The following is a 17,511-nucleotide window of genomic DNA, read 5'->3' as shown; positions in this document are numbered from 1 at the left end:
GTCTCTCCTGTTGCTTGTGCTGCGATGGTGTTGATCGTTGACGCCCGCCGGCGAGTTCCTCCCCTGCGTCACAGGTTTGAGAAACTGCAAAAAACCAGAAAGACACCAGGCGCGAGCACTATCCTGTCACAATAAGTCAATCCGCACATATCGTTTGTAACATTCCGATGACCATCTCCCTATTTTCTTTACATTTTCCACTGGGAGACCCCTTGCTACCTCTTCGGTCGCCGCCCCAATCCTAAATGAGTGAGTGCCAAACTCCTTGGGGTCGAAACCTGCCTGTCTAACTGTCAGCTCCAAGACTCGCCTAAATTGGTACCTGGTCAATGGCGTGCCATCGGCATGACACAACAGTGCACCCCCCGTCGTGCCCTCTCGCTGCCCGTGGAGGCACTCCACATGGAAAACCGGGCAGCAAGGGTTGGCCCGTGCCCGGTGGAGCACTATGGTGTGACCCCGAGACTCCTGGTCAGTTTTTGACCTCTGAATTGTCACCCACATAGTATCCCCTCTGATCTTTACACAAGTCCGCTGCAGGCCGCCCAACTTGTCTCCTTTTGAACCAGCGACTAATTCACCAATTCTCAGAGCCCCATAGAAGGCCAGGGAAAATGCCGCTTTAAACAGAAGAACCTCCCTCTCTGAGCTACACACACTGTGAAGCGCTCCCAATAAGGCTGTCAGGCGAGCTACCCCAATGGGCCTTCTTCCATCTGGTGTGTGACCTTGTAGACGGCGCAACCCCTCAACGCCTTGCGCACCATAAAGGTGTTAGTAGGAAACCGCATGCCCTTTGCCTGCGCAAAGAAGGAGACCGCCGCCCTATGCCTGCTTGCCGCCGCCACTGAGCGCCCTTCCTTGTGCATTGATTCCAAGTAGGCCGCAAAGCTGTCCTCCTTTGCCCACCTAGCCTCCCATTCCTACCCCAAGAAAGCCCGGTAAGACAGAAACGCCCCTTCGTAAGCTGTCTTGGTCCTGGGGGCTAGGCTAGCAACCACAAGGTCCTGTAGTCTGGGGCACCAATCTGCCAAATACTTCCGGGAAGTGAGCTGGCGAGGGGTCTGCTGTAGGAAGATGCTCCCTGAATACCTGCATTTTAAAGCGAGAAAGGGAATCAGCTGCATTGTTGAGGATTCCTGGAACATGCTTAGCTCTGAAGACCACATTCCATTTTAAGTACTGTAACACAATCTCCTTTATCAGGCGGAGTATGAAGGGGCAGCGTGCCCCCTGTTGATTTATACATTCCACCACTGTCATGTTATCCGACCAAAACACCACTGATTTATTACATAGGTGTTCCGGCCAGACCTTCAAGGCCACCCATATCGGAAAGAGTTCCAGGAAGCCAATGTTGGTGGTCAGACCCCACACTTTCCATTCCTCCGGCCACCGCTGGGCGACCCACTTGGACCCCAGAATGGCGCCAAAGCCCACACTACCAGCAGCGTCAGTCCATAGACCCAACTCTGCTGATGTGGCGGGAAGACCTGGCCACACTACCCTGCCATTAAAATCCGCCAGGAATGCCATCCATATATGCATATCCTGGCGAACCTCAGATGACAGCCTCGTGCGGTGATGTTTCTCTCGTAGACCTCTCATGGCTTGTGCAATGAAGCGTGAAAATGGGCGCGCCATTGGGATGACCCGCAGAGCAAAATTCAGTTGCCCCACTACCTCCTGCAGCTGTTGCAAGGTCACCTTGTCTTTGCGTAGGCATTGTGAAAGCGTTGCTCTAAATCTCGACACTTTGTCCCTGGGCAGCCTGAAGCATCCCTCAACCGAGTCAATTTCAATCCCAAGGAATTCTAAGCAGGTGGCCGAGACGACCGTCTTCCCCGGCGCTAGCGGGACCCCAAAAGCCCGCATGAGCACGCAAAATTCCTGCAATGCCCAAGCACACTCGTGAGAGCCCGCCTCACCTAAGAAAAGAAAATCGTCCAGGTAATGCATGACCTGCTGGTGTCCCGTCGCCTGTCTCATGACCCACTCTAAAAATGAGCTAAACGTCTCGAAGTAAGCACATGAAATGGAACAGCCCATGGGCATGCATTTGTCCATGTAAAACTTGCCTTCAAAATTGAAACCTAGGAGGTGGTGATCCAACGAATGGACTGGGAGGAGACGGAAAGCCGATTCTATGTCTGACTTTGCCATCAGTGCCCCCGGCCCCAGAGCTCGTAGTAGATCAACTGCCTGGTCAAATGAGGCATATTTCACACTGCAAATCCCTTCATCAATTGCATCATTCAAGGATGCTTCCTTTGGTGCTGACAGGTTGTGAATCAATCTAAACTCGCCTCTCTCTTTTTTAGGTACTACTCCCAGCGGTGAACACACAAAATTGGGGACCGGAACCTCCTGGAAGGGGCCCGCTATCCTGCCCAGTAACAGTTCCTTGTTAATGTTTGCCCTCACCACTTCAGGGTTATCCTTTACCGATAGTTGGTTCCTGCATCGTGCGCTACCAGTGTATCCACCCGCCGGGATCCTAAAACCTTGTGAGAAACCTTCCTGAAGGAGAGTGGCCGCCGCGTGGTCCGGGTATCTATTCAACCATGGGATCATTGCAAAAACGTCTATCGGTGTGGGAGGGCACGAATCGTCTGCGCTACTCTGGCTTCTCCCTTCCTCTCTGACCGTGGTTCCCTTGTTTGGACCTGCAGGTTGTCTCGGGGTGGGAGGGGTGACCACAGACAGCACATGCATGTCTAAATCTACAGGTGCCCTGGGCCCTTGTGCAGGAGCGCTTATTAAAGTCCCAGCACACCCCTTTTCTCTCCGACCCCCCCCCCTGTTCTTCCCCGGGATCTCGCCCCCCTGTGCTGAACGAAAAGGCTGTTGGGGTCTGGCGGTGAACACCCTGACTGTGTTAGAGGACTGGGAAGGGGCTGTGTCACCTGAGAACTGCTTATGCCAGGACATAGAATCTACTCTGTCCCATGCCAGTGATGAGTCAAATTCCTTTGCTTTCCTGAAATTAACATCATACTTCTTCCACGCATCCCCAGTGTATTGGTCGCTCCACCCCACAATCCTGCTTTGGTAGCAAGCCATAGCTGCCTGCACATTAGGGGGGGCGTTCGGCCGTGATAGCCGTAAGGACGGAAAAGGCCCTGATCCAATTCTTCAAAGTCCCATCTACCCTGAACCTGGAGCACTGTGCCCTCCATTCACTTGGATGCATCCATTCCTTCAGTAACTTGGCCTGTTCCATTTCCCTATTGTCCAGTAACAATGAAAAAATGTAAACATACTTTCCTGCCCAAATCAACTCTTTCACTGCCTGTGACACATGTTGTGCCAAATTTTCACTCCTGGTTGGCACTGAGCCGTCCCCCAAGAGAGGCATAGCCACCTCCTTACCATTGACAGGCACCTGAACCGGTAAGACCTCATCTCCCTTCGGTTGGGCGGGACTGGAACCTGTAAGGGAAGAAGGTGAGGGCACCGCAACATTGTCAGCCGCCGTTGCAGCTTTAATCTTTTCTACCAGCTTCGCCGCTTCTGCCGCATGATCTGATGAGGCAGGAAACACACCACCCTTTTGCAACCAAGGTAATAAAGCGGCTATCAGGGATACCAACTCAGCAGGGACCGGGTCCAGATTACCAGCTGGCATATCTGGGACCCCGGGAGGCATGTCTGGTGGCGGTGGCACTGGTGCGACAGCCAAGGGAGCGGGTGTCGGCGGCACACCCGGGACCGGAAGCGGTACCACAGGCGGGGGGGTAGGGGGTGCCGGCGTTGTGACCGACACTGGCGGCGCGGGCACAGGCACCACTGGGAGAGGTGCCAGGGGAACCGACACCAGAGGGGGGGTGTATTCGGTCTCGGCACTAAGGGGACGAGGGCTGGGGCACTGTACCTCGGCTTCTTGGCCTTAGATCTCCCTGGTATGGCAACAAAATCCCCCCTTGGCAAAGGCGCCGCTTTCTGACGGATAGGCCTGCCCGATGGGCCTGGTGGCTCCGCAAACCTCTCATTCATGCGGACCTCTAGTTCATCCACTTTCCCCAACCTCTTATTAATTTCGCCCATCTCACGCATCATGGCGTGCATCATAACCTCCATGCTAGGCCCTCTTTTACCACCCTTTGGCCCCGGCATGTTTGTAAAACCCTACCCTACACTCCTAGTGTTACAACACAGGTGACCGTGTGCCTTGTACCTTCACCAGTTGAAGTTTGCACAGGGGGCTATAAGCACCACGCAACCGTAACCGCAACGCCCCGGCTTCTCCGGTTTGTCAGGGGTGAGTGAACTCTAAAGTAAACCCGCCCGGCGGCTACCAGAAGCAGTGAAATGCAAGCCCCCCGTTCCCCTCTTACCGATCCAATCCTGCGTCTCCCACGTCCGGAATCTGGTGTGCAGCCGTCCCCCACTCCAGGCTCACCGCGTGCAAGATGCTGGGCTTGTATCGGGTACACACAAACTTGTAAATGGCTGTAAAATAGAAACAAGGATATCAAAATCTGCGGGTGGTTGACTCAAATATTGGCCGAATCCGCACGCACAACGAACTTGCAATTGGCTGTAAATAGGGAAACACGATATGAATATCTGTGCGTAATTGATTCAATTAGTTGCCGAATCAGCACGCAAAAGGAACTGGACACAGTGTCCCCAAGGGGATGGGGATTGATCACGCTTTCGCTGCCCACTCTTAATGCAAGCCTGCTGTTACATTAAGTTAAAACACCCTGCCAAAATACAACCTGGCTGTGCAATATACTCCCACGAGTCTCCCACCCAAAGCCCTGCCCTGGCTGACCCTGCTTCGCCCCCCCCCCCACACGAGACAAACAGGTGCCACGAGATGCCTAGCTCCAACAGTTTCGTCCGCCCGTTTATGCGCGGAAAATTCTCAACAAAGGGCTGTCCCAAAGCGGCGCTCTGTAGCAGCGGACCACGCGCTCTGTAGTAGCGGACCACGCCGATCTTACTTTCCCGCTCCCGCCCTGCCAAATGCTCTCCCGACAACGGGAACCGTTACACCCGAGTACGGCAGCAGGCAGCGCTCCACTTTCCTAATCGTGGACACTCTCCAGCGGGGCCGCGCCGCTCGTCACTGAAAACCCCCCGCCCCGGCAAATACCTCAGGAAACACCGAGCACCAGCTCTAATGGCAAGAGAACACCTTATCTTCTCTCGTCTTCGCCGGCACGCCAAACGGTGAACTGCTCCCTGCTGCTGAACGCACGAACTGGAACCCCTGGAAAATAAAGAAAAGGGGTTAAAGAAACAAAACAGCCCCGAGCGCGGGGCACCACCAGAACGGAGGGGAGCGCCCAGGCAACAAGGAGTCCCCTGGGCGCTCCCCGCCTCCTTATTAACCCCAGAGCCCGCCCCCCCGACCCGGATGTCGTTCAATGGCATCCGGGTCAGGGAGGGTGCCCGCCAATCGGTGGCAGGGCGCGCCCCTGAGGGCACGCCCCACCACCGAGAGGCCTTGGTGGAGGGGGCGGTCGCCGCACCGCCATGCGTGCGGGGGGCCAAGAGCCCCCCCTTTTTATTTCCGGTGATTTTCCGTTCACTTTTTGAGAAACGTATTTCTTAAAAAGATGAATAGGTAGTCCAGCCACCCACAGCTCCAGTAAACACAGTGTCCAAAGCTGTTGACAGGAGGTAATCCTCCAGTGCTTAATTTGTAAAAAGGTAGATTTAAGTCCTAGTTGTAGTGCGTTTTAACATATATTAAAGAGTTAAGTGCTCAACTAATGACCTAATGAACGAAGTAAAAAAAATACACACACACATCGGCCCCCAGGTTTTGGTATTACAAGTAAGTGCTAGTGCCGAGCATCCTTAAACACCTGTTAAAATTAAGCACTACATGGCTGCTAATGAGAGAGGTTGCTTCTATGAGAGAGGGTGTGGAGTTTAGCTCAGCCCATCCCTTTGCCACCAATGTGCCTGGGTTTTCTTCTCTTGCTCAAGCCACATATTTTAAGATGAGAGCATCTAATGCAATGGGATTTTTGATAGCCGAATTTAAGTAGACTTTGTGACTGAGTGAATGAGTTCAATACATGAAACAATATTCTCCGCAATCTATATTGGGAGACATCTCACCAATCCTTAATAATCTCCTGTCAGTATCTCCAGCCCACACTTCGAATTCGGTAAAAATGTTGCAGGTATAACATCAAGCAGCGATTTCTTTGGAAGATTTGACAGATGTCTCACTATACATGCTGAAGCAAATATGAATGTTTAACCCTTCTTTTTAATTACTGCCAGAATTGTCAACTAATTTCCCCAAACACTCAAAAGTATGGCCAGATAATTACACATGGGAGCCCATCTGAGTACAGAGTCATGTAATACTCAAGAGTGTGGCTTGTGACTGATCTATTCTTACAATATCCTCCTAAGGCACAAGTTTATGTTGTAAACTGATTGTGTGTAATCAAACAAAACAGTGTCGTCGCCATATTACATAATGACCAGTGGTGTGTCTCATTAATTTAGGAGATGGTTTCTTTTCCGATTCTAGGCAGGGCCTGTATAGAGCACATGAAGATTGAACACCGGGGGGCGCAGGGATGCCCCCGCCCACCCCAACGTAATTCCTCAACCCGTGTATCACTCACTATATGATGACTGTAGAACTTTAAACAAAAACTCGTCGACAGACCTCATTGGCCCAACAGCAGTTTAAAACCAATGACGTGTCTGTATCATTGTTTGATACCGGTATGTACGCAAACAATAGCCAAGTATTGACAGGTAAATTACATTATCGATTCTGCCCCTTAGAAAGCGGGAGCCAGTTTGGAACCAGTGAGTTCAGTTGTGTTCCTGGACCCATGCCTGCGATTTATTCAGCAGGAAAGAGGGTAATAGCTGCCCTTCCCACTCAGAAGGCCAAGAAGGGCATAAGATTATGGACGACCTTTTCAGATTCTTTCCATAATATGTTTACTTATTATTTTAACATGCATCACTAACTCTAACTGTCTGCTGCTTGTAATCTGCTGGTAAAAAAGGCACTATGGACGAACCGTGTGCATAAAGATCATTAGCATACGTCTCCCACATTATAGCAGCGAGTTGAAGCCCTCACTGGCCAGGGCTCCCTCTATCCTATTATGCATTCCTAGAACTCTTTAGGGTTCTTCTGTCTACAAATGCCTTCGAACTTTACCCATTGTTTTCCAAATCTGGGCGCTGTCCACAGTGCCAGATTAAACCCTGCGGATGCCCCTAATTAGTAGTTAAAATTCAGGTGCTCCCCTTGCAAATGATATCTTAATACCCAATGCACCCGATTTTTAACAAACTGACAGCTGCCAGAAGATGAGATTTTAAGAGAGAAACTGTTATGTGAATCTGATGTCTCAGGTTTGTATACTCTAAGTTGTATTTTGATCGGTTTTCGCGGGGCCCCTAAAAGAAGTGGGGCCCATGGATGGGTTCCTACTTTGCCTATTTGGTAATCCAGAATAGGATGTGCATCCCGAATTGCTTTTTTATATTTGATATGTGATTGTTTGATTGTGTATACACACTTTACACGATCTGCATTATCTGACGACGCAGCAGCTTTATGATGCGCCCTACTCAAGGCCTTTTTCTGACCCTGAAGTTCAAATGCAAATCATACATGACCCTGATATTGTTAAAAAATATTGTTAAACCTGTGTTCCTCTACAGATCGACATCACTATTACTTCTCAATGCGGGAGGTGTTTGTAATAGGGTACCCTATATCACCCTATCTAACCTATTACAATGCAAGAATATTGGAAGTAATACATCAGAAAGGGAGATGACTACAGTTTCCAAGTTTTAACCTTATTTCAACTACTTGCACTCCATTTTAACCTTTTACATACTTGACTGAATTGCTTTTGGTTTAATGATTCTTATCCCTCCTATAACTAGCTTTGAAGCTTCCAGCACATGATCATGTCAACTTTGTGATTATCCTAAAGTATTTGCAAGGAGAAACGAGTCTTGACTGAAACAAAAAAGTAATTAGACAATGAATGTTGATGTAATGAATATGTGGGATAAGGTTTCCACAGCAGTATATTAGAAGAATGTTGCAAGTCACTGAAGAGTTCAGTAAATGTGTAAATGTAAATGTATGAAACTTATATAGCGCAGGACTTACCCTGGGGCATCTCCGCGCTTGCTTAGGGAACCCGTCCTGGTATTCCCCTGTGAGAAACCCGGCAGGGTATCCACAAGGTGAAAGCCAGGCATCCCGCCGCGAGGGGCCGATGTGGAGATTAAGCAAGCTATTGCCCAGAGTCGCAGAGTGTGACCCCATGAGTCGAGTAGGCACCGGAGCGAGAATTGTCGAGACCGTGGAACTTATGAGCCCGAGACCCGCCGAGGCGGGGAATCGAACCCTGGTCCATGGTCGATCTCAGATTCCGGGTCTGCCGCCTCTAACCACTGAGCCACACTTCTCCACTAGTGAGAACACAAAGGGATGAAACCGAAGTTCAAGTTCCTTTAGAAGGTTATGGAAATCCAAGGTGACTTGTAATATCCTTTTAATGTACAGAAGAGGTTGTTTTATGGCTTGTGCATAGTCACATGATCACCGTTTCCACAATTCACTTAAAATCTTTGCAAAAGACTTAGGCTCTGATTATGAGTACGGTGGTCTTGAGACATCTGTACCGTTGGTGATAGTCCAACGGCGCCTCCTTGGCTATCAGATGGCGTGATTATGAGAAGGGTAGTCCGACCACCACAAGACCGCCTCAACTGCCAGGATCTTGGATCCTGCTGCAGTGGTGCTTGGGAAAGCAGCAGATTTTGGAGGCAGTGCTGATGCCGAAACTGCTGTGGCGATTACGCCCTGCCTTTCTGCCAACCTTTTAAAGGTGGGGACCCCACCATGAAAAGGTCGGAGGAAAGGCAGGGAAGAGGCCCCAAGCAGGGCGATAATGCCCATTGTTGAATTTGCATGAGGACACATGTCTTGCATGTACTGTGTACCATGCACAATTGGTGCATTTTTGCATTTTTTATTTCAATGCGCATGCAGGTCCTCATCAACGAAATAAGCCCCCACCACTGAGAAATTAACCCCCAGCTCGGCAGCACACACAACTGCCCAGTAGCCAGTCCGGCCCTGGGTACACAGTGCACCCGACGTGCAAGTGGCGCTGCACTGAAGCAGCACGTGCTTCAGGCATTCTATTTGAGCCAAAGCATGCGCCACCATTGTACTTCCGCGGACACAGCATCATCCTGGTGGTAGTGTCATAATGAAAGGGTCGGGATGCCGCCGACTTGGCTACATTCTCCCCACCAGTGCAGCGGCAGTCTGGTGGTCGGACTGCCGAAGCCATAATCAGGCTCATAGTATGATTTAAACATGAACAATAAAAGTAGAATCTGTGGTGCAAAAAGTTGTACCAAAACATAGTTAGTAACTTGTTGCACAAAGATATTAGACTCAATTTAATGAAAGTCAGACTAATACTATGTAGCTTATGTGTAAATGAGTTTCTTTTGCAAAAACCTATTGTGTATAAAAAATAAACATGCAGTAATGGTTCATGTTAGAAAAACAGATTCGATCATTGAAAAGCCAGTTCTCATTTTCGAGTGCAGCTGTAATCATGCTCTGTGACCTGTCTTTCACCTTGGCTGATAGCAGGAGACATCACAATATCACAACTCAACTGTAATAATATATTACAGTTGAGCAGGTCCGTAATTTCTTTATTGCAAGTGGCTAGACGCATCACAACTCACTTATAAGGGAAATCGAGATAGACTTTGATTCAGAGATTGCAGGCTCCCATTTACCATAATATGTATATCTTATGGGTGTGTAATTTGGGTGATGACCATTTAATGTGCACAGTTCTAGGCCATGCATCGTGCTCAGCAACATCTCCCCTAAGGCTTCTCCTTGTTAGTCAGGTTTATAATCTTCAGGCACATATTGATTAAAATTCTGAAGTAAGTATCATTCTTCCTCTATTGAACCTTGGTAAGGTTTAAATTTATATCTTCTGTAACAATGAGATCGTAAACTTCATGCTGTCCTTTAATTTGAGTTAAATATTCTCTAAATGACGTTTGTCTTTTCTGCTTTACCCTTGATGAATAGACACATTACATTTTAAGTTTATTATGTCATTGATTTGGCAAATTAATCCTCACTGACATAAGCCAGGGGTGGCCTGAATGTAATACATTTACTTCCAAACACAAATTATCACATATGAATATTTCCAGGCTGCCTGCAGCTTTGCCCTTGCTTGTGTTTTTAGTGGTTAATGTATAAACAAGCATTTGCAATGCAATAGATCTTGCATTGCTGAAAGTTTGAGCCAATGGCGTTGATAATAATAATACAATGCCAATATACCATCCTTTCAGTATTGCAAGATCTATTGCATTACAAGGCAATCGCGGCACTCATGCTTTAGCTTTAAACATCTAAAGTGCAAGTGCTGTGGTTCATTTGCAATGTATTAGCTCTACCATGACCATTACTGAAAGTTTGAGCTATTTGTTGCTTATTATTAACAATGCCAATAGCTCAAACTGTCAGCAATGCGAGGCCTATTGCAAAGGCTTGTTTCAAGGAGTGTTTTTAGTATGGCTGATCCAATTGTGCTGCAGCTGTAACATTTCCCAACTATGCGGTGACTATAAGAATGAGACTAAATGTCATCTCTTGAATTAAACATACCAGAAGGAGTGGTGGTGTGAGCATGGTTCTTTGGAAACATTTTCTGAACTCCCACTTTCTTGACCGTAGGAGACCCGCCGGTTCTAATTGCCCCATTTTCGCATTTTTGCTCTCAAATGGTAATATTTATTTATTTTGCATCACTTCAATGTGCTTTAATATCTGTCAAAAAGGATGCTGCAACATTCGAAATACAAAAAATGAAATGTGTTTTGAAAAAAGTCCATACATTCTGTGGCCAACATGATACATTGACAAATTGTTTCTATTAAAAAAAAGAAAAAGAAAAAAATGAGAGTGCCACAAAGCCGGACAGGCATAGGATTGGTTGAGGTCTTGTGCACTTTGTGCTGCTGACTCTGCGGGGGCATCTGGTAAAGACCTGCAATACTGCACCCTCGCACGCTTAAGAGAGGGACATCTAGTCACTGGCTCTTGTGCTTATGCTATAAACAGAATGAGCCAAAAAATATTTGATTGCTGCTCCTGGGGAGTGAGGCAGTGTTGAGAGAGATGAGAGTTACGGAACAGATAAGGTGATTTTCTGGCACAATAATAAACAAAGCAAGCCATAAAGAGCTGCTTTACTCTGCTCTTCTAATGCTGCAGTGCAGGAGAGGTATTCCAAGGAGCCGCCAGTTGTGGAGATAATATAATGAAAGAACGAGGGGAGCCACCAAAAATGAAGATGTGGAGGAAATGACACCTCCAGTCCCACAACCCTGTATACCTGCATAGCCACAAAAATGCGCAAAACTGCAAGCTCACATTCTATTCCTCACAGGAATTAAATATTTTGATTCTTTCCTACTTAAGTTTGTGAATCACAATTAAAGGTCTAAGTAAGCATTACGTGAAGGTAAACTAAAACCAGAGGTGTCATAATATAGCTTTGGGTCACTATACGCACTAGCCGCTGAGCTCCATAACCTACAGTCTATCTCTGAGGAGATTCTCCTCGCAGCCAAGACCTGGAACAACCTCCTCCTCCACCTCCGGCAAAGTCCTACAATGCTCCAGTTCAGGAAATACCTCAAGACCTTGCTGTTCAGATGACCCTAATGGAGTTTCACCCCCCAGCACCTTGAGACCCTAACGGGTGAGTAGTGTGCTTTATAAACCCCTGTTTGATTGATTGCTTGATTGATTGAGGTTGACTTAAGGCAGCCAGTCTTTTATAGAAAGGCGCTTAGTGTGACAAATAGCACGAACATGATTCGCTTCAAATTGATCTTTTGGAAGTTTTTTCCCGTAATATTGGTTCTTTGGCAGCATTTTGTAAATCATTGCGTACTCCAACTAAACAGAAATCTTATTTCAATCCAATGCTCATCTTAAATAGGGAAATTAATAAATTGGTGAGGGCCAAGTTCCTGATTTTTTCTAATGAACGTAGTCATTTATTCAATTTATTGAAGAGGAAAAAATGCATGCTGAAGCAATTAAAGGAAGATGGTGCATGGGTGCAGTTAAAAGAGGCAGCCTCCAAAAACAACTCTAAAAAAATGTGGGAAGTAATTGCAGACTGCTGCGTTACAAGAGTAAAATCTCTTCCCATTCCTGTTAAAGAAGTGGATTGGAAAATCCACTTGGTAGGACGATACGCAGCAAATATTAACTCTCCTAGTTTTTTCCCTGCAGCTCTTGACCCTTTGGAAACACACTTATCCAAATATGTACACTCAGTGAGTGACATAGTTGGATTTATTAAAAAAATTAGACCCTCAGGACCAATGGGTCCGGACGAAATACCGATGGCCGTAATCAAAAAGGAACCAGTTCTGTGGTCTACGTTTTTAGTCCCTCTGTTTAACTTTTGCTATTCTCAGGGTAAGATATTGCCGTCGTGGTCTGGTAGTATTTTAATCCTGTTAAATAAAAAGGGCCTTTGATCTTATCCAGGCAACTATAGGCAAATAGCTTTACTAGATGCAGTGGGAAAAATATTTGCACAAAGTATTCTTGATCATCTCACCGAATTGGTCATGGAGAATAAGGTCCTCCCTATAGAACAAGCAGGTTTTAGAAAAAAATCATTCGACATTGGATAATATCACCATGTTGAAATTAACAGAGGAGAAATATACGCTATCTCACAGATCAAATGTTCACATGGCCTTCATAGATTTTTCTACGGCCTTTGATAAGGTAGACCGGCCGCTCCTTTGGAGGAAACTACAAAATATGGGATTGCCTGCTCCCCTGTTGTCCTTAATCATTGCATTACACTCTCAAACCTGGTGTCGTGTTTTAATGGGAGGAAACCAAGGATTAACATCTGCAATTCCAATAGAAAATGGCTTGAAACAAGGTTGTTTATTAGCCCCCCTATTATTTTCATTATATTTAGCAGATCTACCCGACTGTCTCTCTCAGCGAGAGGGCGATGCTCCAAAGATAGGTAGCTGTCCTTTTGCATGTCTCCTTTATGCAGACGATATAGTCGTGATGGATCTTACTCATATAGGGCTAAACAAAAAATTGTCATCATTGCAGAATTATACGACGGTACATTTTTTAAAGATCCATGTTTCCAAAAGTAAAATTCTAATCTTGAAAAGTGACAGATGCAGAAAATTATGTAAATATAATTGGCACATTGGTCTTGAAAAGTTGGAGGTGGTTGATTCATATGTATATTTAGGGAAAATATTCGCGAGCAATACGAAGAATAAATCCCATGTAGAACACAGCACCAGTAAATCTATGTCTCACGCTAATGGTCTGCGCATGTTTTATAGCACAATGGGAAGAAGACATTTTTTACATCTACTGACTGGGCTGAAAGCAAAAATGCCATCAACCTTATTATATGCTATTGAATCAATCCCTGTAAAGGAGTGGAGTTTTTTAGAGAAGATAGAAGGCCAGATTTTACGTAAATTGTGTAATTTTAATACGCTAGTTCCTTCAGCTGCTATTAGATTGGAATTTGGAATAATAAGCACCTAAATTCAAGGTATTTTCAGAGTTTTACGTTGGGAATACCAGTTAAAAAATAGTGAATTTTATTCCCTAAGAGTTTTCATGTGTAAGGAAATTTCGGTGGTATGGGGGAGAAATACACTTTAGGTCGAGATTTCTCTTTGGCTTTAAACATTTTCTGTGTTCAGGAAGAATCTGTGATTTCCCTCTGGCTATCAGAATTTACTTTGCTTCTTGAAAGTGCTGTACTTTGTCTCGGTTGCTTTCTAATTGCTATATGCACAACTCTGGATATTCCCTGTTTCCTCATTGTTGGCTGCTAGATCCCAAACTTTTATCCCTTGAAACTGTTATATGTTGAAATCTTTTACTGTCTTGTTTCCACTGTATTACTACATGGTTTTATTGCACGTTATGTATTAATTGGTTTGTAATTTTTAAGTGGACCTCATTGGAGTTCCAAAACTTTAATAAATTGAATTGAATTGAATTGACAAATAGCAATAGTGAACTGCAGCCTCCTATGTGTGCATCGTGGATGGAAATGTAAAGGGGGCAAACAACGGGGGCGGAGCTAGCATGGCCACAAGATGGCCATGTTTTAGGCTTGCTCAGAGAGCCGACTACAATTCATCCTGATCCTGGCATCCAATTTGCCCTGCATCATCCCCTGGCTGCTACCCTAACCTGCTAGACGACCTGGTGCCTGTGGATACCTGCAAAGGAAGGGTGAAATTCGACCCCCGGACTATGTTACGATGCGTGGCTGCCCGATCGGGGTGATGGGGGCTGGTTCCTCCCCTGCTGTCTGATCGTGCAGCCTACCAGTGGGCCGGCGTTGTACAGCTGGGCCCGGCTGCTATCCGGCCGCTCCTTGCCTCCTTCTTGGCTGTTGGCGGCTCCGGCATAGCGGTTGGGACGCTGTCACTCATCTTGGAGCTCTGCCCAAGTGGAGCGAGGCGGCCTTGCGCATCCTGTTTAGCCTGGTTCCCCTTCGGACCTGGGGTGCTGGCGGTGAGTGACGGGGGTGGCTCACATCTACCTAGGCTGCCCCCATATAATCTATGACGTCTGGACTTCGGCTTCTCCTGGCCCAGTGATCGGCGCATTTCTACACTATTTGACTGCCACCCGCACCAAGGCCAGGCACGCTAGCTTCATTCCCTGCCCTCCTGCTGGGGGGTCTGCTGCGGCTGCCCCCCTCCGTCCTTACTGCCTACTTTGGTGATTTTGGGGTGCTTTCCTGAGCTACTCTGTGGCATCAATTGGGTTCAGGCCAGTTTGGGACTAAGCATGGGTGGATTTTGCGGATCCACTATTCGCGGATTTGCGTATTCACGGATCGTGGATCCGCAAAATCCGCGGATTTTGCGGATCGGCGGATTTGGGGCGGGGCTTCCATGCGAGTGCACATGCCTCTTGTGTGTAGAAAAGGTCAGAGACCGATCAGTGCCAGAAAGTACCCTGCCCTTCATATTTATTCAAGAAGACGCCACCGTTTTGTGCCATACCGCTACTCAGCTGGAGTACTTTGTACTGGATAATCAGTAAGTGCTACCTCGTTGGGTAAATGTATAGTGCTTTTATTACACTACAGCTGCCTAAAGTGCCAGAGAGTTGTCTACAGCGACCAGGTGTGTGTTACTATGCAATAGCGCCGAAGGGCGCAGGGGTCCCTTAATTGAGCTATCATAGTGGGTAAATGGCGGGAAGACGGTGCCCACCGCGTGTGTGTGGGCGGGGCCAAACGGACGGGGCTTCCATGCGAGTGCACATGCCTCTTGTGTGTATAAAAGGTCAGAGGCCGATCAGAGCAGCAGATGAAGATACAGAAGCTCCTTGCCACAGGAACAGCACGAGGATTGCGCTCGTGAAAGTCAAGGATGCAAAGGCCTCTGTCCAGCATCACAGCTGATTTTCGATGGTATATTTGGGAAGAGGGCACAGCTGCCCGGCCTTGACAACGCTCACAATTGTTTTTTGGGCCTATGAATGAGTCACTGAATTTAAGCTACAACTAGGGCACGTGCTTACTTGATATCTGTAAGTGCTTCCGTTTGAGGTTTAATTTTTGTGCCAGGACCATCGTGCCAGAATGAACCCTGCCCTTCATATTTATTCAAGAAGACCTGCCTGGCCTGTTGTTACTATTTTACGATGGCGCCGGCAAGCTGCCAGCGCCATCCTAAAATAGTTACTAAATTAGCTTCAACAGGAAGCTCGAATAGATAAAATAAAGCAGATGCACGAGCGCCTGCTTGATTTTATCTATTAGAGCTTCCTGTTGAAGCTAATTTAGTAACTATTTTACGATGGCGCAGGCAGCTTGCCGGCGCCATCGTAAATCAGTTACAACAACAGACCAGGAAGGCTTGAACTTTTGGCCTCGGAATCCGCCGCTCGCGGATTGCGAATTTTCGGTCAATTCACAAGAGTTCGCGGATCGCGGATTTACCGAAAATTCGCGAAATCCGCGAGCGTAGCGGATTTTGCGCTCATGCTTATTTGGGACCCCCATTTGCGGATTTGAAAGTGCTCTGGGCAGGGGGCTGTTGTGGAGTTGGCACTGTGATTGATTTGAATCTCTGGGGCTGCCCTGGCAATCCCCCTTCTCTCTGCGGCCCCACTGGAGTTATTGACTGGGTTAGTACGCTTTGAATTGGGGTCTGCCGCCTGGATACATCTGCAGTGCCCATTGGTCTGGTCATTTTTTGTGAGCCTGCCCCTCCTCCCCCTCCCACAGTTTTGCTGGGCTGTGCATGGCAGGGAGCGCACATTGACTTTGGTAGTTTGGCCCTGTGACCCACCAGAGCATTCCTTCTTTGCTTTCTTAGCTCAAGGTGCTGCGGCCATCAGCCCTGGTTCTATGTCATTAATTGGGTCGGAGTTGCCTGACTCCTTTCTTTGCCATCACCTACCACCGGGCCTGGGGGCCACCTCAGTCTGCCATGGGACGCACAGAGAAATCACAATCCAAATTGCAATTTGAACCATGAAAAACCCCCAGACACCAAGGCGCTGAGCAAAACGCTTCTGAATCTTGTTCAGAGACAGGTGACACTGCTGCTGACTCCGACCTAAAACAATCCCTCAAGGCCATGCAACTTAGCCTAACAAAAATAGACAGTAAGATAGATGAGCTCTCCTTCAGAATGGATAGGATGTCAGAGAGGCTGGACAAACAGGCAACTAGATAGGGTGTTTGACACTGAGGACGTTCTTAACTCTACCCTGAATTCAACCACAAAGCTGGAAATGCTAATGCACTCTGTTCAGGCTAAGGCGGAGGGCTTGGAAGCGCATTTGAGAAGAAACAACGTGCACATAGTTGGGGTTGCTGATACTAACAACATCTCTAATATGGAACACTTTGTAGAACAGTTCCTGGGCAAAGACACTTTTTACAATATGTTCATAATTGAGCGTGCTCATAGGTCTCTTGCTCCTAGGCCTGTCCCCGGGCAGCTCCTCGCCCTATTATCACCCGAGTCCTTCATAATAAAGACAGGGATGCCGCTCTCAAGAAAGCCAGGGAACTAAAAAGTTTAAGACATGAGGGCACAGAAATATCACTCTACCCTGATTTCATACAGGCTGTTCAGGATGCATGTTGTAATTTACTACTATAGTGGTTTCTCCCGTCACCCCTCCCCTCACCGCCTACATGGTATGCCCCTGTTCCCACAGTGAAGGCTGTGTTAGAACGTTGGCAGATCACCGCCTGTGTGAGCTCTGGCAAGCTGGGGGCACCGTTTGATTACACTGGAAAGAAATAAACTTGTTTCTACTTTCCCCGTGTGGACCCTCCTTACTACATTTAGTGGGGACGAGGACGGGAGGCTGTATCAGGGACAGCTTAACTATAGAGTGCCCTTCCCTGAAGTTGTGTGAGGCTTGACAGGAGG

The sequence above is a fragment of the Lissotriton helveticus genome, chromosome 2_1, assembly GCF_964261635.1.
Source record: "Lissotriton helveticus chromosome 2_1, aLisHel1.1, whole genome shotgun sequence".
Taxonomy (NCBI): Eukaryota; Metazoa; Chordata; class Amphibia; order Caudata; family Salamandridae; genus Lissotriton; species Lissotriton helveticus.
Note: the sequence above shows the minus strand (reverse complement) of the source record.